At 45.1% G+C, this 26,134-nt stretch overlaps 1 protein-coding gene across 1 annotated transcript in view; it reads right to left on the reverse strand.

The window, feature by feature from the left end:
- The window catches only part of ASAP1 (ArfGAP with SH3 domain, ankyrin repeat and PH domain 1), a 337,578-nt gene that overhangs the window by 278,752 nt on the left and 32,692 nt on the right, over nt 1-26,134 (reverse strand). The gene's annotated exons all lie outside the window — the stretch shown is intronic.

The raw sequence follows: 26,134 nt of genomic DNA on the forward strand, positions 1-26,134 counted from the left end.
CCTACCATTTAAAACTTCTAAAATTCTAACTACATAAAATTTGGCATAAGATTACTTAACTAACACTCCTAATTTTGAGCAAGGAGACTGTGAGTACAGTCGAAGACTGGAGTGATACCCACCCCCTTTTCATCACTTCTTGCCTCTTTCTCTTCTTTCTTGCTCTCCAAAAACTAAGCTAGAAACTTGACAGCAATCAAGAACCTTCTAAATCCGCCCCTCCCACCCCTGTGCCCTTCCTTTTGTGTTAGTCACTCAGTCGTGTCCGACTCTTTGCGACCCCATGGACTGTAACCCACCAGGCTCCTCTGTCCGTGGGATTCTCCAGGCAACAATACTGGAGTGAGTTACTAATTCCTTTCTTAAGCGACCCTTTTTAAAAGGTTAGAAGTCACAAGAGATAAGGAGATGTTTCGGTGACCAGAACATTGGGAGTCAGTGTTGTTTTAGTAAACAACCTTCTCCTTGCCCAACCCAGGGCAGCCCTATAGGATAATCCCAGGGTAAGTGAGGATTCTCCTCCCAAACCCACTTTACTCTCTGGGACTGACTCATTCCTTGTGGGACATTTTCAGAGATAAGACCATTGTCCCTGAGTCCCTGAGGACATTCCTCAATGGATGCAGAGGTATTTAGGTTGGAACCCATTGGTTCGATTCCATTTGCAGTTACTGAGCAGCACTAATAATCCTTCCAGAGGTTAAGAATGTGTAATCTGGATCCAGATTGCCTGGGTTCAAATCCCAGCCCTGCCACTTAATAGGGATGGTTAACCGTAGGCCTACGTAATGTCAGCTACTTAATGTGGTTTCAAAGGAAGGTGTCCTTTAAAAGGTGATCTCTCTCTCTCTTCTAAGGCTGTTGTGAGATATAAATGAGATAATCCATGCAAGATGTATTGGTATACAGTAAATGATATTTGTCTTTGAAACAGGTCCTATGCTAGACTCTTGAGTCAAAAGGACACATAAGATACAGCCCCTGTGCTCACACGTAGGCAGAGATACAGGTCTGCAGCACAACTGCCAAAATGCTCAAAGAACTCAAACAGGAAATAAATGTGTCTTTCAGCTATGTGACCTATGCATGTGGAGTCCAAAAAAAGGTCCTTTCATGTATCTCTGATTTGCCCAAAGCCCAGTTAGACCCACTGTTACAAGTGGCTGTTCAAAGCTGCCTATCATCTGAAACACTACTCAAGAAGAAACATTTGATAAATGACAGCTGTTTGCAACTTTAGCACTGAGAGAGAACATGGCATTGCCAGGGAGTTCAGCCTCCCTTCCTCAGCCAAATCAGCTCACCTCCTTTCGTCTCATTTCCCAGGAACCCAGGGCAGATGCTCTCTGAGGTCCTAGGGCAATAACATCCTACAATTTGATGAATTCTCTTCTTATATCAGTGTTATAACCAACCCCAAACACCAGCTCTGCCTCAAGATCTACTCGTAAGCCAAGAACAGTCTGGAGGTCATTACTTCCGTGTTGGGGGCCTCTGTTATGAGCACCCCACATTATATGAATCTATCACAGTACTCAGTTGTTGCTTTTCAAAAATATGATTTCACCTGCAATGTATTTGAACCCACATAACAATGAGCTGTATTATCACAGAATTTTCCTGTAATTTTGTCAAATGTAGGGCATTGCTCTATTTGAAAAAAGAAAATTGCCCACCCACTGCAGAGTTTTGTTCCTAGCATATGCTATTTGGTTAAAGTCTTTCTCAAATGTGAACATTCCAAATCACACTAGGGGCTCTAATTTAAAAAAAAAAAAAAAAAAACTCTACAATTGCTAGCTAAGCTTCTGACACAAAGATCTAGCTTCTGTTTCCTGTCTTTTATTTTGTGTATTGTTTTTGAAAAATTAGTCTCTTTGCTCAGGTCTTAGAGACTTAGAGGTATTACACAAACTAATTTATAAAATTGCTATGTTTAAGTGGACAGCAGAGAATTCACTGTTGATTAGATGTGGAGATGATTATTTTCAATTATCTTTTGTTTTTCTTTTGTGAGTAAACTGACTTTTTCCCTGTTCTTTGGATTTGGGAATTAACCTTCATTTAACCCTAAGAAATTTATGCATCTTGAACTCTGCAGTTCTATACAGACCTTGAAGAACACTGACTATGATTTTTGTCTACCCTACACATCCTCATAACTCCACACGACTTTCCAGACAGTGTTGCCATATTCCCAACCAAAGGGCTGGACCAAGCTGTCCAGAATATCCCAGCGTTCTGAGCACAGCACCGATGTGTGTTCTGATAGGGATTACACTCGAGCAAGGTCAGTCAGGGAGCATATGAAGGTCTGATATGGAAGCTAGAGTCAAGAACAATGTGTCTTTTCTCCAGGTCTCAACGGACTTAGGAAGCCTTTAGTTACTGATGACTATCTTTGCCAGGGCTTCCCAGGTGGCGCTAGTTGTGAAGAATCCACCTGCCAATGCAGGAGACAAGAGACGCGGATTAGATCCCTGGGTCGGGAAGATCCCCTGGAGGAGAGCATGGCAACCCCCTCCAGTATTCTTGCCTGGAGAATCCCATGGACAGAGGAGCCTGGTGGGCTACAGTTCATAGGGGAGCAAAGAGTTGGACGCGACTGAAGCGACTTGGCACACATGCATCTTTGCCACACATAAGAGAGCTTGCCTAAGAATGATGCTAACCAAAGACAGCAAGAGATGGAGGGAGGGAGGCGGGGGAGGGAGGAAGAACCTGGTGAGATCGCTTGAATCAATGGACCCCAGAATCGCTCCCATGCCTGCTGCCAGTCCTGGACTTTCCAGGTATGTGAGCAGCTACAGTTTTTCCAGTGGTCATGACTGTGAGAGTTGGACTAGGAAGAAAGCTGAGCCCCGAAGAATTGATGCTTTTGAACTGTGGTGTTGGAGAAGGCTCTTGAGAGACCCTTGGACTGCAAGGAGATCCAACCAGTCCATCCTAAAGGAAATCAGTCCGGAATATTCATTGGAAGGACTGATGCTGAAGCTGAAACTCCAATACTTTGGCTACCTGATGCGAAGAACTGACTCATTGGAAAAGACCCTGATGCTGGGAAAGATTGAAGGCAGGAGGAGAAGGGGATAACAGAGGATGAGATGGTTGGATGGCATCACCAATTCAATGGACATGAGTTTGAGTAAACTCCGGGAGTTGGTGATGGACAGGGAGGCCTGGTGTGCTGCAGTCCATGGGGTCACAAAGAGTTGGACATGACTGAGCGACTGAACTGAACTGAACTGATACTTCTTTTTTTCAGCCTAAGTTGTCTGAGATGGGTTTCTACCAATAAAGCAAAAAGAGCTCTGGTTAGTCTTTTCCTGGTTTCCAGCACCACCTTCACAGTTAGTAGATGTGTTACCCTGGGGAAGCTCTTCACTGCCTCAGAGCCTCAGCTTCCTCATCTGTAAAAAGGGAATACTGATGTCCACTTCAAAAGATTATTAAAAAGAACAAATTAGGTAATACACATGAATCTGCCTGCAATGCAGGAGACTCAGGTTCGATCCCTGAGATGGAAGATCCCTTGGAGAAAGGGAAGACTATCCACTTCAGTATTCTTGCCTGGAGAATTCCATGGACAGAGGAACCTTGCAGGCTACCATCCATGGGATCGCAAACAGCTGGACACAACTAAGTGACTATCACTTACTGACTTACATAACAGAATGGGAGAAAATACTTGCAAATCATATATCTGATAAGAGCCTAGCATCCAAAATATATAAACTCTAAAAAAAAATTTTTGGCTACACTGAGCCTTTATTGCGTTGCAAGGGCTTTCTTCATTTGCAGCACATGGGCTTAGTTGCCCTACGCCACGTGGCATCTTAGATCCCCTACCAGGGTCAAACCTGCATCCCCTGCACTGGAAGACAGATTCGTAACCACTGAAACACCAGGGAAGTTCCCCCAAATATATAAGCTCTAAAAGTTCAACAATGAAAAGACAGATAACTAATTTTTAAATGGGCAAAGGACTCAAATGAACATTTCTCTGAAAAAGATATAAAAATGGATAATATGCACATGAAAAAGATGCTCAGTATCACTAGTCATTGGGGAAATGCAAATCAAAACCACAATGAGACACCCTTTCACAGCCACTAGGTGTGGCTATTAAAAAAACAAACAAAAAAAAAGGCTGGAAGGTGACAAGAGTTGGAGAGGATGTGGAGAAACTGGAACCCTCATACACTGTCAGCCATTAGAAGGTGGCTCAGACCGTGAAGAATCTGCTTGCAAAGCGGGAGACCCCAGTTCAACATACATTGTTAGTGGGAATGTAAAATATCTTTGCAGAACAACCTGGCAGTTCCTCAAAAGGTTAAACAGAATGTGACCACCGCCACCATATGACCTGCCAATACCATTCTTCAGTATATATCAAAGAGGAATGAAAATGCACATTCGTGCAAAGAGTTACATCTGTCACAGCGGCATCAGTCATAATAGTCAAATGGTGGAAACAACCTAAATTTCCAGCAGATAACTGGGTAAACAAATTGTGGTACATTCATGCAATGGGATATTACTCAGCCACAAAAAGGGAAAAAAGTACTGATACTCATGCTACCACATGGATTAAACGTGAAAATACATTATGCTAAGTGAAAGACACAAAGGATCACAATTATTGATTCATATTCACAATATATGATTCCGTTTACACAAAATGTTCAGAAAAGGCAAATCCATAGAAATAGAAAGCTTACTAATGGTTGCCAGGGTCTAGGGGAAGGGAAGAAGGAGTGACTCAGCGGATATAAGACTGGGGGAGTGATGAAATGTTTTGGAGTTAGATCATGGTGAGGGTTATATAACTTTGTGAATACACTAAACCCACTGAATTGGACATTTTAAAAGGGTAAATTTTATGCTATGGCAATTTTTAAGATACTATTCTGATGCAGGAAGAAGGTACAACTTACTCATTTATAACAATAACAACTATAACCATTCAGTACCTACTATGTACAGGGCTTCCCAGGTGGCACAGGTGGTAAAGAATCCACTTGCCAATGCAGGAGATACAAGAGGTGCGAGTTCAACCCCTGGGTCAGGAAGATCCCCTGGAGTAGGAAATGGCAACCCACTCCAGAATCCTAGCCTGGAAAATTCCATGGACAGAGGAGCCTGGCAGCCTGCAGTTCATGGGGTCGGAAAGAGTTGGACATGACTGAGCACACACACATACACACACATGTACAAGGCGATTTAGGCAATGGTTTTGTTTAAACCTTATGACAACTCTAAAAAGTAGCTATTACTCTCCACGTGTTTCATGGGTAGGAAACTGAGGCTCAAAGAAGTGGTGCTGCAGCCAGTAAGTAGAGGAACTAAGGTTCAAACACAAGTCTGTCCGAATTCCAAGTTCAAGCTCTTTCCACTGCATTCTTTATACAGACAGTACCTTGCTGGATGTGGCAGGGACTACTGGTTTGTCACCTCTATCCAGTCTACCTCTATCCTTTCTTCAGTAACAGAGCCCCATTTGATTCAGGGGAGAAATATATTCAGCCAAAAGACTCATCTTTCAGCCTCTGCTATAGCTGGTATAGTTGGCTGTGTGCCTAAGTCTAACCAGTAAGATGTAAGCTGAAGTACTATGTAGGCCTCTGAGGAAATGCTTTGAAAGGAGTTACTTCTGCTAGAGGAGGACCCCTGCTACCCCTCTTCTTCCATACTGCTGCCTGGAATGCAGATGTGATGATTGACACTCCAGCAGCCATTCTGAATCATGAGATAATATGCTAGGGATGGTTTAACCAGTGAGACAAAATCAGGTTGGGTGCCTGATAATCATGGAGGCACCATCTGTCTTTGGACTATCTCCAGGCTTCTTTGGTCTTGGAGAAAGAGGTGAGGGGACCCTAACTGCTAATATTATTTGTATTTTTCTTCACATGCAGCTGAAATATAATCCGAGCTTATATACTGAACCTATGAACATACTTAACCAACTAAGAATGTATAAAAACAGCTAAGCTTAGAAGTGGTCAAATTTGAAACAATCTACCAGAGTCATTTTGTCCTGTATATTAGACTCTATATTCAGAGGCATAAAGATTCTATTGAATTATTCTGAAGACAGGCACCAAGGCCTATTTTGTGGAATTATAGAATCAGTGAAGAGACCAGTCTCAATTTACCAAGTACAGGCATTACATATTATAAGTACTTAAATTCATCTCAGGAATTGCTTTAGAAACACAGCCACATGGGAGCCAACAGGCTTCCACAGACTGGATTTCTGAAGAAGCAAATTTATTTACACAACCTTTGCACAATTTAGTTAAGAGAGAAGAGACAGAACAGATTCTAAACAGGAAATAAGATGATAAAGATCAAAGACTTCTTTGCTTTAAAATCAATGTTCTGCCCAGTCTTTCCAGAGCATTCATTTAAAATTCTAAAATTATTTTCCCTTCCAGAAAGACAAATGGTAGTGGTCTTTCACAGTTGACAAAGAATAGCAGTTTTGTTGTTTATTTTATTTACAAAACACAGATGTGTTTCGTATCAGTCAATATATTATTTATAACCCAACAGCAGGTTGGTACAGTATTTCTGGGTCAAGAATGGGTTTTCTTTGATTCTCCTTCCTTCTCATTAGGGTTCTTAAGAATTCAAACCACAATGACGCAAGAGCAGATAAAACATTTGGAGGAAGGAAAGATTTTTCCACACTGTTTTTTTTCTGTAGCTTAATATATCTGATTTTTTTTACACCCTACCAGCTAGAGCTGGTAACCCACATACTCTTGATGAGGGTAAAAAGTTTTGATTTTATTTTGTTATTTTGTATCATAGGCTATGTGTCTGTATATGTGTGCAAGTAAGAAGAGACAGAATTCAGATTAAAATTTATTGCAACCCTTTCTCCAGATTGGGTGGGATTTTTTTTTTTACCCTTTTTTCTTTTCTATGAGTATACATGTAGGGATTCCCTGGAGGTCCAGTGGTTTAGGACTCTGAACTTCCACTGCCAGGTTTCAGGTTTGATCTCTGGTAGGGGAACTAAGATCCTTTAAGCTGAGTAGTATGGCCAAAAAATAAAATGAAATAACAATGTACATGTATGCATGTGAACACACACACACACCATCTCTTCTAGAACATAGGCATCAGGAAATAAAGTACACAGATTCCCCAGAGAGCCAAATTCATTTCCACAAAGTCCATGAACCAACATTCATGCTTTTTAATCACAGGAATTCCCCTACCCTCACTCCACAGCTCTCCCTTCACCCTGTGTCTCTTACTTTACACTCAATTCCTACAGGTTTGGTAAGCTGGTTCCTAAGCCCTCAGCAAACTGAAGGGAGCAATTATGCTGGAAATAGTGAGAAGGGACTACAGAGAAGGGGAAAAAAAAAAAGAAAACTGTAGAAATTTGCCAGCATTCACCCCCACCAGAAAGAAATTCTAAATACATGTGCTTGCTAATGAAGGCACACCATTCCGCTCAACCTACGCCAACCTCAATAAGAGGTGATATTCAAAATGATGAACCTTTGCAATCAAGAGGTTTGAGACATGATGCTATAGTCTAGGCAGCATGCCAGGTGCAGGTCTTTTAGGAGGGTTTTCAATCAGACCAGAAAAATAACATAAAACAAAACGTATTTAGTGCTCAAAGGCTTTGCAGAAAATGCCAGTTCCTCAAGGGAAGTATCACAGCCAATGTGAACACAGGTTAAGAGTCAAAAGACATGAGATCAAATCCTGACGCTGTTGCATACAAGCTTGTAGGACACTGGGCAGAAGACTCAAACTTCCTCATCCCTACAATGGGGTTACAGACAGCAACATCTGAGGTTGCTGCAAATTTAAATAAGCTCCAAACTACTGGTTTCAGCTACAGGCCTTCTCTGGTGGGCACTCAGGGTCCACAGGTGGAAAAGACGGGGGCCAATGTCAGGGAGGCTTTCTGATTACTGCCTAGAGTCTAGACTCAGGGCTCTCATCCCTCGGACTCTGTGGTCCTCAGGCTGTACTGTACTTTCCCTGGTTAACATTCTGTTGGCCCCTATAGGAAGGACCACACACAGGGGAGCCCTGGAGGATTAACTGGAAAGAACGGCCCCAGTAGGTTCTGACTACAGCTGGGGGTGAGAGCAGGGGGAACAGAGAAGGAAGGAAATAGACAATGCAATTGAAAAAAAAAAAAGAAATGAGGTCTCTTCCCTCTGGTTTCACTGGAGAAGATTCTGAAAGGTGTAACTGGAAGAGCAGGCAAGTGGAGTGCTGCCAGCAAAAGGTGGAGAGAAAAGAAAGGGAACGCCCATTACTGCCTACCCGCCACCCTCAGAGCTATGCCCCTATTGTATCTCCTTTAGTTCTTCCACAACCTCGTGACGTATGATACCCATTTCACAGATAAGGAAACTGAGGCGCAGAGAAGTTGAATACTTGGCCCAGGTTCTAAAAGCAGGTCTGTGTGATTTCAAAGCCAGTGTTTTTGTTTGCTTTTTTTTTTAACATAGGCTGCCTACAGCTTCATCCCTGCTGATATAAGCTGAGAAACAAATAAATAAATGGCGAAGACAGAAATTTTCACTTCATCCAACATCCTTGGAGAGGGTAGATAACCTGCCCCCTACCCCTGCCTCTCTGTAGTATGAGATCAGTGTGGCATTTACTTGTTTATTAAATTTTTTAAAAAGGTCTTGTCTTCTACCTTCATATCCAAGTTCAAACGGGGCAAGAGACATGAAAAGTCTTCTGAGAAGCACTGAAAAGAATGAAGTCAGAACACAAGTCAAAACTACAACGAGGTATCACCTCACACCAGTCAGAATGGCCATCATTAAAAACTACACATAATAAATGCTGGAGAAGGTGTTGAGAAAAAGGAACCCTCCTACACCGTTAGTTGGAAGATAAATTGGTGCAGCTACTATGGAAAACAGTATGGAGGGTCCTTAAAAACTAAAAGTAGAGCTACCATATGATCCTGCAATTCCACTCCTGGACATATATCTAGAAAAGATGAAAACTAATTCAAAAAGATAGGTGCACCCCAATTCATAGCAGCATAATTCACAATAGCCAAGACATGGAAGTAATCTAAGTGTCCATTGACAGAGAAATGGACAAAGAAGATGTGATGGATAGGTAGATAGACAGACAGATAAATAGATGGACAGCTATATATACAATGGAACATTAGTCAGCCATAAAAAAGAGTAAATGAAATCCCACCACTTACAGCAACATAGATGCACCGAGAAATTATTGTACTAAGTGAAGTAAATCAGAGAAAAACAAATGTCATACGCTATCACTTATGTGTAGAATCTAAACTACAATACAAATGAACTTATTTATAAAACAGAATCATAGACATAGAAAACAAACTCTTGATTACCAAAGGGGAAAGCGGGTGGGGAAGGGATAGATTAGGAGTATGGGATTAACAGATACACACCACACCACAAAATAAACAACAAAGGTTTACTGCGTAACACAGGGAATGATATTCAATATCTTATATTAATCCATAATGAAAAAGAATCTAATTCATATATATAACTAAATCACTGCTGTATACCTGAAGCACAAAATTGTAAATCAACCATACTTCAATTTAAAATAGACTTTTAAAAAAATCAAATGTTTCAGAATTGTTACCATCCTCTTCCTCATTGCAAACTTCAGAGATAACACAGACAGATACACAGACACACAGACACACTCTCACACTCAGAATCTTGAGTCCACACATGATCAACAAGCAGGCACTGTGCAAGGAGTCATGCTTTTTCTTTTTTTGAACTTTTTATTTTGTATTGGGATACAGTCGACTAACAATGTTGTGATAGTTTCAGGAGAATAGCAAAGGGACTCGGCCATACATATACATGTATGCATTCTCCCCCAAACTCCCAACCAGGCTGCCACATAACACTGAGCAGAGTTCCAGTGCTATACAATGGCGGAAGGAACCTTTTTTTGCTTAAGATCATTCATCAGACACACACACACACACACACATGTGAAGTGAAGGCAGCCTGCTGGCTTCAGCGTGAGGTGCCCCAGGTGTAAGGAGGAGCCAGGAAGCCCTTCTTGATGGATCAAGAAGCCTACGGTTAACCTGGGGGTGAGGGAGGCCCTCCAGGCCCACTCATTACCCTGCCCTGCCCTGCCCTGGACCCCTGGGGCCTGATATGCTCTGAACACACCTCGGGGTCCTTGGCCCTCTGGCTTCCTGGAACAGAAGGAGAAGGCGTGGGGAAGCCGGTGTCCCTACCCTCCAGGCTCCTGCCCTCCTGCTGCCGTCGGAGCGGGGGCCGTGGGCACACGGCCTCTCCGGCTCCGCGGTCCAGAGACAGCCCTCGCTCCCCTCTTCAGACCTTCAGGGGAGCCTGGAGGCCCCACCAGCCTTTATGGTTTCTCTGCCCCTCACCCCCACTTCTCAAATGAGCATTCTATTAAACTCTGCTCGAATTATCCTATTTTGGGTTCACTACCTGCTTCCTGCTGGGAACCCCAACGGACCTAGGGAGGCAGAGTAAAGAGGGCTGCGCTGGAACAAAGCAGCGCCAGGAAGACAGTACTGCCTTTGGGGAGGGGCAAGTGCTCTGGGGTCTGATGCACATCCTGGTTCCCCCCCTGCCTATCTCTTAAACCTGTTTCATCCTCAGAATCCACCTCTGAAAAATGGGGTTAATACTAGCGCCTACCAACTACATAGGGCGGCAGTGAGGATCGAATGACACAGTACAAGTAAAGAAAGGAGCTCACCGTCTCGCTCTTCACCACTGCTGACAGAGTGATGAGTTAACTGTAGAGATTCTGAGTTAACTGTAGAGTCCCGAAAACACAGTAAATGCCCAATATGTAACCACTAAAAGGCTGAAGTTCCAGGATACGTAGACATGGAAACATCAAGAAGCAACAGGGCATCGAGTAAAGTGCTTTCCTGAGTTCAGTGAGTCATTTCATGGAATTACAGAACTTGAGGAGGGCTCATGGAAACCTCGGGATGTATGGCGGCTCAATCAAGAATCCGCTGGCCAGTGCAGGGGACACGGGCTCATCCCTGGTCAGAGAAGAGCACACACGTGGAGCGACTAGGTCCACGTGCTGTGACTACCGAAGGCCACATGCCTACAGCCCGTGCTCTGGGATGGAGAAGCCACGGCAGTGAGAAGCCTGAGCCCCGCAGCGAAGGGTAGAGAAAAGCCACTCGCCACAGCTAGAGAAAAGCTCTCACAGCAGTAAAGACCCAGCAGAGACAAAAATAGAAAAATAAGATAGATAAGTAGCCTCTGGGACTTGTGATTGGTATCTGAAGTGGGGGCTGTCCTGTGGGGTCTCTGCTTAATTCCAGGTACATAGTGTCAGAATTGAATTGAATTGTTGGACACACCAGTGGATGACGGAGAACTGGAAAGCTGCCTTCAGTCAGAAGTTGTGCTAGGAAAAAAGACACCGCGCCCATCGACTCTGCTTCGTGGCATGCGCTGGACACTTCCCGCTGCCCTTTCGGCTGGGAGCCACACCCGGATCCCACAGCCAGACTGACCACAGAAGGTCAGCCCTCATCTGGGCAGCAGTTGACTCACCTGCTGACTCAACTGTCCCTCTGGGTGTGGCCGCTGGAGGTGCTCAGGACCAGCCAGATAGCACGCCCCATGCCTGGCCCTATGTCCTCGCTCTTAGCCCTCTGGCTCAGAAGTCCAGGGGCTGGAGGGACTTCCCTGGAGGTCCAGTGGCTAAGACTCCAAGCAGGGTGCCCGGGTTCGATCCCTGGTAGATCCCACGCAACTAAGAGTTCACATGTTGCAACTAAAGATTTCACATGCTGCAACTAAGACCCGATGCAGCCAAATAAAAATTTTTTTTAAAAAAAAAGGAAGTCCAAGGGCTGGAGAAGACTGGCCAGGAAGCCTGTACCCCTGCCACCTGCACCCCGCCCCCACTGCTGCACCCAGTGGGGTGCCAGACAGATGGTCCCCTTCTTCCTTCCACTGAGCTCCTGTGTGCTGGGCACCCCACATCTCAGGCTGGGTTTCCTCAGAAGCAGAACCTGAAACAAGGATTTAAGGCAACGATCCCAGGGAACTAGGACACAAATGGAAAGGAAGCCAACAGGGGTGCATGGAAGAGCAGCCTCCAGTCGAGGGCAATGGGGCTCCAGCTCCAGTAGGGACGCCAGGGAGAGGCTGGAACACAACTGAGATGGTGCGCCCGTGGCCAGGGGGCTGAGGCAATTATTCCCAGGGGCCTGCTCCCGTGGGAGACCCAGGTTCGATCCCTGGTTTGGGAAGATCCCCTGGAGAAGGGCATGGCCACCCACTCCAGTATTCTTGCCTGGAGAATCCCATGGACAGAGGAGCCTGGCGGGTGACAGTCCATGGGGTCGCAAAGAGTCGGACATGACTGAGCGACTAACACTTTGATTGCTCCCGTGGAGTTAACTCCCAGCTTTGCTGGCCTGACCCATACGCAGCCTGGGCCGGCAGAGAAACCTCGGGTCCTGAAGCACCCTGGGAACCCGTATGTGCCAAGGGGAACCCGTATGTTCCAAGAAGACAGGTGCACTAATACCACTCCAGTACACTCTGCCCAGGGAGAAGACCACCAACCAGAGGAGGTCAGTCCTCAAGTGGGGACGCACGCAAGGCCAGAGGTAGTCATAACCCAAGCAGGTAAAAGCAAAGGCTAAAGTCGCTTCTAGAGCAGTGCTGACCAGCAGAGACATAATGGAACATAACAGGATTGCATGTAGTTTTAAATTTTAGGAGACTTTGCTGGCAGTCCAGTAGTTAGCACTCTGTGCTTCTACTGCAGGGGGCCCAAGTTTGATCCCTGGTCAGGGAAATAAGATCCTGAAAGTCAAATGTCACAACCAAAAAGAAAAAGTTTAAAAGTTTAGATTACTGAATTTAAAAAGTAAATTCATTTTAATGTTACTTAGTCTAATATATCAAAAATATTATCAGTGCAACATGTAAACAATAGAAATTATTAATGATGTAGTTGGTACCCTTTTTTTTTTTCCTACAAAGTCTTTGAAAACTGGTATATTTCATACTTTGAGACATCTCAATTCAGACCAGCCACATTTCCAGTGCTTAGTAGCCCACATGTGACTAGTGGCCACCATACTGGACGTCACAGTGTTTGAAGCAAAAATGAAAAGCACCAACTCCAGGCTGGACTACAAATTGCAACAATGGCTTGCCAAGGCACTAAGACTAAAATCTGAGCCCCTTATGGGCTTCCCAAGTGAGGCTAGTGGTAAAGAACCCGCCTGCCAATGTATGAGACGTAAGAGATGTGGGTCCGATCCCTGAGCCAGAAAGATCCGCTGGAGGAGGAAATGGCAACTCACTTCAGTATTCTGGCCTGGAGACTCCCACGGACAGAGGGGCCTGGTGAGTTACAGTCCATAGGTTTGCAAAGAGTTGGACACTATTGAGCAACTGAGCACACACGTGCACACACACAGACACAGCTGATGAATATGGCCTGGAGTCATCCCAGAAGCAAGTCGGGATGTAGCTGGCGGCTGGGAGTGTGCCTGAGGTTCATGTTAAAAGCCAAAGCAGAACAAAGACTCTAGAACACCTGCTAAGAAAGATGGTTTGAGCTTAAGCTACTGGCTGTCCCCACCTCCAGTGACCTGGTTAGTGGGGTGGCCCTTGCATCCTGGCCTCCCAGCATCCAGTGCTGTCCTTCAGTTTCCATGGTGATGACCCCTCTCCAGGTCTGCGGGTGGTCACATGACATAGGCCTGTATGGTCCGAATATCCCAACACCTCGTCCACAGTGATTGGGACAAGGGACCCAGGTTGAACCAATGGACACCAAGCCAGGGATTTTGCTAGCATTTCTCGAAAGACAAGCTTTTTGGATCTCAGATAGACTGGTAGTTGTCAGACAGGTGCTTCTGGAAGCTGCAATGTGAGAACCTGGTCTGTGGCTCAGGAATCTAACAGTCAATTACCTTTCTGCTGATGAAGAGGCAGCGGCAAGGGAGAGCAGGGCAAGTAGCCTGCAGCCAGGCTTGTTAATGACCTGTCTGCTGTCGCTCTGTAAACCTTTACTTTCGTGGCTCAGCCAGAAACAGTCGCTTGGCAAGCACATTTTTCACTTTGGAAGCTATGCTGCTGTTGCTGTGGTTATTGATTCCGAGGAAAACCTGTGTAGTTGTTTATGAGCATCAAACCCCAAATATTTGCAGAGAACCCCTTTCAGGAGCTTTTGGCACTACAATAACCCACACAAAATGTTCTACATCTCAGACTTCTTTTTTTCTTTAAACAGAGAGAATTGTTCTCTACTCAAATCTGTAAAATGCATTAGCTCATAGTTTCCATTTTAAACCCAAATCAAATCAACTTTAATATGGACTGGGTATCTGAGGCTGCTGTTTCCCCAAAGATTACATTTGTAAGTCCTAACATTTTGGAGGGCCCAGCAAGGAGAAACATGAAAACAGAGACTGAGATCCATCAGAAAAGCCCAGGTCCCATCCAACGTTCAATCACCTGTATACACATTCAAGTACCGCCTCGCCTGTGAAAGGACTCCGCAAATAACAGGCCTAGAACTGGTATTTTATGTTCACGATCGGGTTGGTTTTTTTTTTTCTTTTGGCCACACCATGCGGCACATGGGATCCTATTAATAGTTCCCCCAAGCAAGGATTGAACCTCTATGCCCTGCGCTGGGAGCACGGAGTCCCAACCACTGGACTACCAGGGAAGTCTCCCATGATCGGCTCGACAGGGACCAGTGGTTTGATTTCAACAATCATATATATTCAGCACTTCCCTGGTGGTACACTAGATGAGAATCCGCTTGCCAACCCAAGGGGTCACGGGTTTGATTCCTGGTCTGGGAAGATTCCACATGCTGAGGGGCAACTAAGCCTGTGAGCCACGACTACTGAGCCCGTATTCTAGAGCCTGTGCTCCGCAACAAGAGAAGCCACCGCAATGAGAAGCCTACACAGTGCAACGAAGAGCAGCCCCTGCTCACCACAACCAGAGAAAACGGATGTGCAGCAACAAAAACCCAGAACGGTCAACAATCTTTTAAATAAATTAAACTTTAAAAAAAATTTTTAATGTGTTTTTAAACAATCATATGTATTTACTGAGCATCTACTATGTACCAGGCTTTATGCCAGGCACTGGGGTAACATTTGTGGATAAGCAGCCATCAGCATCGTGCCTTGTGGTCCGGTGGGGACCTCAGACACGCACAAGTGAACAAATAGTTCCAGAGTGTCACAGTCCTGGGGAGAAAAGCTACAAGGTGTAACTAGAAGAGTAGGGTGGTAAGGAAAGGTCTGTCCAAGGAAATAGCATCCGGGCTGAGACTGCAGGATGAGAAGTCATCACCCCATGGAGGAGCAGAAGCTGAGGGCTTGGAGGTGCAGGGAGAGGGGTCCTGCAGGCAGACAGATAGCATGAGTCAGAGGCCTGAGGCTGGACAGCACTTGCTGAGTGTGAGAACAGAAAGAGGTCGGCAGCTGAAGCCTGCTGAGCGGATGGGGTGAGGGCAGACGAGACATGCAGGCTAGGCAGGGGCTGGATCATGCTGGTCATTACAGGCCATGGTAAGGAACCTGGATTCCATTCAAAATAACGGGCGGGGAAGGCACTGGGGCCACAGATGCATTTTTTTTCACAATAATTCTATCTATTTATTCATTTTTGGCTGTGCTGGGTCTTCGTTGCTGCCAGGGCTTCTCTCCAGCTGCAGCGAGTGGGGCTGTCCTCTATGGGCTTCTCTTGCTGAGGAGCACAGGCTCTAGGGCACACGGCCTGCAGCAGTTGTGGCTCACGGGCTTAGCTGCCCCTTGGTATCTGGGATCTTCACGGATCAAGGATCAAACCCGTGACTCCTGCCTTGGCAGATGGATTCCTTACCACTGAGCCACCAGGGAGGCCCCACAGATGGGTTTTAAGCAGGGGCACAGCAAGTTCTCATCCGGGAGGTGTGTGGAGAATAAGCCACGTTGGACATCCCAGGTTCGAGGTACCTGCTAGATCTTCAAATGGAGACTTGAGTTCGGCATCCGGGATACTCAAGTCTGGAAGACAGAGGACAGACTCAGCTGGAGGCATAATTTGGAAGCAGTCAGCATACAGACGGTCTTCATGAATGCTCTGAGGCTGGCTGGAGTAAGAAAGCACCATTGAGAGACTGGAGAGAATCAGTCATAAGTGTTGGCAAAGACGTGGAGAACCAGAAACCCCTGTGCACTCTTGATGGGAAAATAAAATGGGACACTTGCTGTGGTATGGTGAGTCCTCAAAAAAAATTACACATAGAATCACCACAGGACCCAGCAAATCCACCTTTGGGTGGAATTTCTTCAACCAAAAGACACCAAGCATGGTCTCAAGGCATCTGAGCAGCCACGTCCACAGCAGCATTCTTCATAACAGTCAAAAGACGGAAGCAGCCTAAGCACCCAGCAATGGACGACTGGATAAGCAAAATGGGGTATATACACATATTAAATACAATGGAATAGATGCAGCCTTTAAAAGGAAGGAAATTCTGACACATGGTACCAAATGGATGAAGCTTGAGGACATACACTAAGTGAAAGAAGCTAGTCACAAAACGACAAAAACTGTGGATTTACCTCAGTGAGATACATACAGTCAAAGTCACAGAAACAGAAAGTAGAATGCTGGGTGCCCGGGGCTGGAGGAAGAACATAAACGGTGTGGGTGGGTGGGGACGGGGGGCAGGGAGCTGTTGTTTATTGGGTACGGTTTCTGTTTTGCAAGATGAAAAGAGTTCTAAAGACGGATGGTGGTGACCGTTGCACAACAATGAGAATACTTAATACCACTGAATGATATACTTAATAATCATTAAGACACTAAGTTTTATGTCTATGTGTATTTCAGCACAATTAAAAACATTTTTAAATACATAAACAAATAATGTTTTAAAAAGCATTCAGAGGTACCAACCAGAGGAAATATATCAGCCTCACGGCTTTGGAAAAACTCTGGTTCTCTATCTATGTTGTTGCAAACTGGGTAGAAAGCATCTGGCGGCAGGAGGAGGGAGCCGCAGAAACTCCATCTAGCTGATCACCAGAGCCTCCTGGAGGGGGACTTGCCTGGAAGTCCAGTGGTTAAGACTCCACGCTTCCAGAGCAGGGGGCATAGGTTCAATCACTGATCGAGGAACTAAGATCCCATATCCCACAAGATGTGTGGTGCAGTCAAAAAAAAAGAAAAAAAAAAAAGAACCTCCTTGAGGGTCTGATTCTATACATCTGGGGATGGAGTCAAGGGGATCTTTAATATTACAGAGTTCTGAACGGGACCCAGACTCAGGAGCCCCAAGCTAAAGCACTTGTTGTTGTTCAGTCACTAAGTCGTGTCCAACTCTTTCCAACCCCATGGACTACAGCACGCCGGGCTCCCCTGTCCTTCACTATCTCCCAGAGTTTGCTCAAATTCACATTCATTGAGTCGGTGATGCCATCCAGCCATCTCGTCCTCTGTCACCCCATTCTCCTCCTGCCCTCAATCTTTCCCAGCATCAGGGTCTTTTCCAATAAGTCAGCTCTTCACATCAGGCAGCCAAAGTATTGGACCATCAGCTTCAGTCCTTTCAGTGAATATTCATGGTTGATTTCCTTTGCTGCTGCTGCTAAGTCGCTTCAGTCATGTTCGACTCTGTGCGATCCCATAGACGGCAGCCCACCAGGCTCCCCCGTCCCTGGGATTCTCCAGGCAAGAACACTGGAGTGGGTTGCCATTGCCTTCTCCAATGCATGAAGGTGAAAAGTGAAAGTGAAGTCGCTCAGTCGTGTCCGACTCTTCGCGACCCCATGGACTGCAGCCTAGCAGTCTCCTCCGTCCATGGGAGTTTCCAGGCAAGAGTACTGGAGCGGGTTGCCATTGCCTTCTCTTTAGGATTCATTTTATATTATGCTGTTGTTCCCATCTTCTCATCTGGTTTGCAAACTTAAGTGGAGTGACTGTGCCTTACATCTACCGTGAGAATCTAAATCACTTGTGAAATTTTTTTTTTTCCAGACTATGGATGCCTGGGACCTACCACACATCAATTAAATCAGCATCTCCAGACATCTTGTGATTTTCCAAAAGCTCTCAGAAGGGACTCTGACGCATTCTCCTATACTGACACCTCCTGCTCTGTGGCTAACAGTGCTTCAGGGAGAGGCTTAGTGTTTGCTGAGTGACCCACAGAATCAAGTCCTTTGCATAAGACATCAAAAGGGAATATCTGTGGTGCTTCACTCGTTACTTATTCTAAATGTTTTTCTGTGGCTATTTTCTACGTAATTTAGATCACGTGATCAATAATAATAACAATCAGCACCTCATATATGCCAGGTGCCAATCGTTTGTTTCCCATGTATTATTATTCCATTTAATTCTCAATCTTATATCTAAAGAAGGTACTGTTATTATCTCCATTTTACAGATGAGGAAACTGAGGCACAGGGAAATTCAGCCACTTCCTCAAAAATAAAATTTTCTTTTATTTACATGGCATTTACATCATGAGCATTCTCATAACCTTTAAAAAGTGACCATTATCTTCTTCTTAATGGCTGCATCACTGGTTTTCATTGTTTTACCCTAGTATTATTTTTTTAATCATTTTGCCCTAATTTGGTAACTCATTTCTCACAGTAAGGCAGGTCTTTGTCTTGGTTGCCACTGGTTACCATTTTAATGGCTTCCCTGACGGCTCAGTGGTAAAGAACCCAATTGCCAGTGCAGGAGATGCGGGTTCAATCTCTGGGTTGGAAAGATCCCCTGGAGGAGGAAATGGCAACCCACTCTAGTAGTCTTGCCGGGGGAATCCCACGGACAGAGGAGCCTGGAGGGCTACAGTCCATGGGGTCATGAAAGAGTCAGACATTTTAAACTATACTGCAGTGGACATTTTTGTGCTGAAGGTATTTGCTGTATTTCACAAAACTTTCCTTAGGAACGATTATGGAAAGAATGTTCTGACGGTAAATGGCATTAAACACTGAACAAAAGTCTTTATTAAGGCGATTGTGCTGAATGAGCTGGGTCAAGGCCATCTCCAGAGACGTGTTACATGCCTGGCCTAACTCCTACCAGCTCACACCAAACACATACTGCGGGCCAGGGGCTTGTGAACGCTTTACAGATCTGATCCACCTGGTCCTCATAAGACCCGGGAGGGAGGCACAGTGAGATGCCTGAGGCAGAGAAACGCCAAGAAATGAATCCAGGCTCACAGGACCAGCCAAAGCAAAGCCAGGACAGGAATCCACAGCTCCTACCACCAGGCTGGGCCTCACAGGCAACGCAGGTGCTCCATGACCACCCTGAGAAACTACAACTAACGAGAGTGCTAGGAATGAGCGCTGTCCATCAACTCGACCACACAGAAGACGCCTCACCTCCCAGGCCAAAATCCACACACAGTCACTCAGAGCAACACAGGGTTCCTGCCCTAAAGGCGTAAACCCTTCAGATGCAGAGAGAAAGTGGAAAAAAGAGGCCAATTAACCTTGACCCAGGACCCACTCGGAACCTTTGTAGCTGCTTTACAATTCAGGGGTCCCCAACCTCATGTTCTCAGGTGGAACTGATGTAACAACAGTAATAAAGGTGTACAATACATGTAATGTGCTTGAACCATCCCCCAAACCATCCCCCACCCCCACCCCCGCACCCGGGACAAGGAAAAACTGTCACCCACAAAACCTGTCCCTAGTCCCAAAAATGTTGGTGACTGCTACATTGTTTTATGTGTGTGTGTGTGTGTGTGTGTGTGTGTGTGTGTGTGTTATGGGTTGATATTTGTTAATGTCCCATACCAGGGAACCAATGGAAGTGGGTTTATTTGGAAACAGGATCTTTGCAGATGTAACTAAGATGTATTAATAAATTAAAGATGAAGTCATACTGGAGCACAGCGGGCTCTTATTCCCATAAGACTGGTGTCCTTGTAAGAGAGAGGAAGAGAGACACAGAGGGAGACAACATGGAACAACCCAGCCAGAGACGGAAGCAACGCAGCTGCAAGACAACGAACACCAAAGACTGCCAGCCAAGCCCAGAAGCTGGAAAGAGGCAAGAAGAAGTCTCCCCCAGAGGCTTCAATACCCTTGGTTTTGGACTTCGGGACTCCGGAAGTGTGAGACAACACGTTTCCACTATTTTTGAGCCATCAAGTTTGTGGTACTTTTGTTGTGGCAGCCCTAGGAGATGAATACAATATTTTCAAAAATTTATTCATTTATTCATGGCTGCACTGGGCCTTCCCTGCTGTACATGGGCTTCCTCTAGTCATGGTGAGCAGGACCATTCTAGCTGCAGTTCTCGTCGAGGTGGCTCTTCTTATTGTGGAGCACAGGCTCTAGGGTGCGCAGGCTCAGTAGTTGTGGCTCACAGGCTTATCTGCCCTGTGGCATGTGGGATCTTCCCGGACCAGGGATCGAACCGGTGTCCCCTACACTGGCAGGCAGATTCTTATCCACTGGACCACCCAGGAAGTCCAATGAACACAATATTGCCTGGTCTGTTAACTCCATCAAGACAGAAACTAGGGACTACTCTGGCAGTCGAGCAGTTAAGCTTTCACCTTCCAGGGCTTCCCTGGTGGTTCAGTGGTAAAGAATCCACCTGCCAGGGCATGGGACCTGAGCAGCTAAGCCCAGGGGGACTACTGAATCCATGCTCTAGAGCTGGGGCACTGCAGCCACTGAAGCCTCATGTCCCAGAGCCCAAGCTCCATACCAAGAGAAGGCACGACAGCGAGAAGCCCGCACACCGCAACTAGAGTAGCCCCCACAACTGGAGAAAAACTCTCATACAGCCCCAAATAAAAAGAAATACAGACACTTACTTTTTAAAAATAAAGACGTCACCGTCCAATGCAGAGGGTGTGGGTTCGATCCCTGGTCAGGGAGTTAAGATCCCACATGCCTCATGGCCAAAAAACCAAAAGCACGAAACAAGCAATACCATGACAAAGTCAATAAAGACGTTTTAAAGTCTTTTTGATGGTCGACATCAAAAAATCTTTTTTTTTTTAAAAAGCTATACTTTGTTCATCTTGGAACCCCAAACACGGAAACAGTCCCCGGCTAGTAGAAGGGACTCAGAAAGTGTTTGTTGGGTGAGCAAGAGAAAAAATTAATAAAGTATAAACTCAGGAGGAGGAGGAACTAAGTCTTTTATCTCTACGAAAACATCAAAGCAAATGAGGTGCTCAATAAATGTTTGAAGAATGAATAAGTGTCTTTAAATAAATAAATGATAAGCCCAGGAAGGCTCTGCAATGAGTCCTACTCATCTATTTCCCCAGGACTCGGCAGAGAGTGTGGAACACAGCAGCTCCTTAATAAATTTTGGAGCGAAGGGAAAAAAAAAAATGAAGAGAAAGATGGGAGCGAAGGAAAGCAGACCAGGACCATACTTTCCCAACTCTGGGTCTAGGTAGGAATTTCCTTCCTGCACGCATCTAACTGAGGAATGGCCAAGGTCATGAAATAAGCAGCTGGATCTTAAACAGCTTCAATTATACAGAAAGGGCTTTCACAGTCCTTTGAATATAATTCACCTCCCCCTCCTTGAATATGTTTTTTTCTAAACACTTGAATATTGTTATTCTAAAACACATTGCTTTGTCTTTCGCATGAACTTGAACATTGTTTTTCTGAAACGCGCTTCCTTTTCTTTCACATCCAGAAATCGTAAGGCTTCCCAACCCTTCCAACAATGTCAGAAATGCACCTCTGAGTTGAGAGGTCAGCGCTTCTGCGTTCAGCTCCGAGGACACATTTCCCGTCTCTGTGCTGGATTCAGCCTGACCCCTACCCTGCGGCCAAAAAGGGACATCAGCTGGGCTCAGGGAAATGCAATTCGGGCTGACAGCCCGCGGCCTGAGGAGGACAGGACGTCTGCCTTGACCTCTGCAAAAGCAAAGGCGGGGAGGGAGGGAGAGACACAGAGGTTCCTCCTGGGCTTGGCTTGGAAGGGTCTAACGTTTAGGTCAGTTCATTTCTACACATGGAGAAAAATCCTGAAAATAAGGCCAAGTGATTCCCACTGCCGGCTCAGAATTCAGTGACACTGCCATTTGCTACTCCCGCCCTCCTGGTGCTATTTGGGGTGAAAAAAAGGAACGTCTTGTTCTTCATTCCTCTGGACCTGAACTTTCCCAGGGATGACAACTGCTCAGTTGTGGAGCATGATTTTATTCATTCATTCCTTCATTTATTTTTTTAAAATTATTTCTGTATTTGGGTACACTGGGTCTCAGCTGAGCCAAGTGGGATATAGTTTCCTGACCAGGGATGGAACCCAGACCCCCTGTATTGGAAGTGCACAGTCTTAGTCACTGGATCACCAGGGAAGTTTCACTTCATTTATTTTTTATTCTGTATGAATATACATAATATATAAGAGGCCCCTGGACTCATGTCCCGGTACATATAGAGAAACTCTGCATGTGTGCATGCTAAGTCGCTTCAGGCGTCTCTGAATGAATCATCTTTGTGACCCTGTGGGCTGTAGCCCACCAGGCTCCTCTGTCCATGGGATTCTCCAGGTAAGAATGCTGGAGTGGGTTGCCATGCCCTCCTCCAGGGGACTCTTCCGACCCAGGGATCGAATCTACAGCTCCGGCGCTGCAGGCAGATTTTTTTTTTACCACTGAATCACTGGGGAAGCCTATAGAGAATCTCTGCTCCTGGGCATTTTCCCTCTGTATACTGAACTCCAGAGCTCCAGCACTTGTCTGTTCCATGAGACGCCAGGTGTAGGTCAACGACTGTCACAGTGACAAGCAAGGAAAAGAAAGGCTGACCCCTTCTCAGAGCCGGTTAGCAGGAAAGGCAAAGAACTGCTTTATGTGTTTTGATGTAGCCCTGACTTGGTCAGCTTAAGCACGGACATGGGGACTTTCCACCCTATCAAAGCAGTCAGTTGAGACGGAGATCACTGTTATTTTATCAGACACAGGACTGTGTGGTTGGATTAGTTTCCGTGACCTTCCTGTGGCCCCAGGGCATCCCATGCTGAGCCTAAGCCAGTAGCTATCCATATGAAAGATTTTTAAAAAATATTTATTTATTTAGGCTGCGCCAGTGCTTAGTTGCGGCACACAGGATCTAGCTCCCGGACTAGGGATGGAACCTGGGCCCCTGCACTGGGAGCATGGAGTCTTAGCTACTGGACCACCAGGGAAGTTCCAATCTGTATAATGTTCATCTTCCCTTTTCCTCTAGACAGAAAGCCCCATGAGCCTAGGGCTGAGTTACACTGCTGCTTACGCTGAGCACAGTTCCTGGCACCTAAGTAATAAGAATCTATATATGTTATATGAAAGAGCCAACAAACAAACAAATAAATGAAAAGAAATAATGGTGTTGGGCTTGACATCATTGTTAAAAAAGAGCGGTGGTTTAGAATCAGGTGGGGTTTTGTTTCACTCATGGTCTATCACTTATCTGCTCCATGAGATGTTGATTGAAATATACAACAAACGCATAACATGGTCTATGTCATAAAAGAACCAGTCGAAGAATTTTGACATCCAGGTAATCAGCACCCAGAGCACTCGCAGAATCTCAGAAGCTGCCTTATGCTCCCTACAGGAGCATACACTCTTCACCGACCCACTCAAAGGTGAACCACTATCCTGCAAGACGCATGCATCTGACATGTTACTATCCTCCCTGACTCTCATCTTCACACGGGGAATGTGAGTAACACTTACCATGCCATGAGTGTAACATTTCATATGCGTATGTGCAATACTTGGCAGCAACAGTCACTGTTTGAACAGTAGTAACAGTAGTAGAAACAGGACCAGTGACAGCAGATGTGATAGGAGGAGCAGGAGTTGCAAGAACAGAAGCAGCAGCAATGGCAACAGCAGAAGCAGTAATAGTGGTAACAGAGGTAGTATCATTAAGAGCAGAAGCAGCAGTAACAGGAACAGCTAACACTCATGCCACACAGGATGTTCTAGACACTGGTCCAGGGGCTGTACCCTAACTCATCTAATGCTCAAAGCAATCCTTATAAAGACAGATAAAATAGGGTTTTACAGATAAAGAAACTGAACTTAAAGGCACAGAAGATAAGCACAGATAAAAGCACAGCAGTTAAGTAGCTTTCTCAAGGTCACAGAGAGTGTCCTAAATCCAGGATTTTAATACCAGCAGTCTGGCCACAGAGTCTGTCCTCTCAAGAGAACTCTCTTTTTAATAAATACTTGCATAGCAAAGAAAGATCTGTCCTCCAATATCTGTTCTCTTTCTTTGGTCTCATCATCATCTTCCATTTTCGTATGCAGGTAGTGTTGCAGAAGAAAGATCACATTTCCCAGCCTTCCTTTCAGTTAAGTATAGCTGAAGGACTAAATTCTGGCCAACAGAATATAAGCAGAAGCAGTAGCTATGATACCCAGAAGCATCCTTAAAAGAAGAGGCCTGCCTGCCCACTTCAGTAGTCTTACCTGGGAAATCCCATGGACAGAGGAGTCTGGCAGGCTGCAGTCCATGGGGTCGCAAGACATGACTTAGAGACTAAACAACAACATGGATTTGTCAGTTTCTGTTATGTAAGTACTGTAAGAAGTTAAATAATTAAAAAGCATTATTTGTGATTTAAAAAAAAAAAAAAAAGAGGGCCTGCCTTTCTTCTTCCCTTCTTCCTGTTGGTAGATGTTATAGCTGGGACAGAAGCAGTCAGAATGGGCCATGAGGTGACCTTGGGGGGAATGGAGGCCCACACGGCAGGAAAACAAGAGAGGAAAAGTGTGGGTCTTTCACAGGTTGCTGTAGCAGCCCTGTAACTGAACTTTTAGGTAAGAGATAAATATACTACTTCTGTTTTCTATTTAAGCCACTGTTCTTTTAGATTTTACATCATTCATAACAAAACCTAATCTTAAATAATGCACTCTTATAACAATTATAATTAATACTGAAACTGAAGAAGGCTCTGCAGGATGTTCCCAGGGACAGACAAGACAGACACACACACACACAAACACACACACACACCCTACCATGTTCCCTACCACTTGTTTCTATAAAGGCTTTAGCCTCCAAGGCCTTCCCCAAGATTCAAAGAGCAAATTTAATCAGAAAAATGAGAATATGCACAAAGAAAGCAGTGAAGTAAGACAAAATAATAATAATTTAGCCATAAGTTCTTCCTTAAGGGCTACAGGTAACATCCTGAGCCATATCCTTGAGCTGTTTTGCAGATACTGAAACCTCCACCAGGTGGAAGATGTTTACTGCAGGCTGACCACTAACATGTGTACCCCAGACTGGGGCTGGAAGCAAAAGGTTGATAGATGAGATTCCCCAAACACCACCCTGTTACCTCACCAGCAGCCAATCAGAGAACCATGCACAAACTGATCACACACCCTGTGACCCTCTCCTCATGAGTTTAGATCTCAAGCCCGTTCTCCTTGCTTGGTGCTCTGCAATAAAAGCTGTACTTTCCTTCACCACAACCTGGTGTGAGCAGATTGACTTTGCTGTGTGTTGGGCAAGCAGACTCAGTTTGGTTTGGTAATAATATCACCTAAACAGATATCTCCAAAACTAATGTCACTTTCCTGTTGGATTCTTGATTTATAAAACAAAACAGAATAAAACATAATTCTGTAATAGTCAAACTATGAAAATCAGCAGGCAAAGTCTCATTTATCCTAGAGGATGGTAATGACAGTCTCCCATTACTTCATGTCTGGGTCACATGAAAGCCTCTTAGGTTGGCCTCTCTGCCTCCAGCCTCTAACTTCTCCTCCACACTCAGGGCGTTCTTGTCTAACTATCTTTAAATATGACTTTCATCTTAAAAACTGGAATAATTACAATGCTCTACGCCCTTACATTATATGAGACACTTTCTTGTAGACCTTTTTTCCTAATCTCACAAAAACCTGAAACATAAATATTATTGCCCAGATTTCATAGATAAGAAAAAAGAACAGAGAAAGTCAGTGACTTGTCTGAGATCACAGCAAGATGGAGGCAGAGCAAGATTCAACCACCTGTCCAGCACCCATAGTCTTTCCACCACTAAGCTGACTTCTGGGATATGCCGATCATAGCAGGCGGACCCCATGTTGATTCACCCTGGCAACT

This window comes from Capra hircus, chromosome 14 (assembly GCF_001704415.2).
Source record: "Capra hircus breed San Clemente chromosome 14, ASM170441v1, whole genome shotgun sequence".
In the NCBI taxonomy this organism is placed as follows: domain Eukaryota; kingdom Metazoa; phylum Chordata; class Mammalia; order Artiodactyla; family Bovidae; genus Capra; species Capra hircus.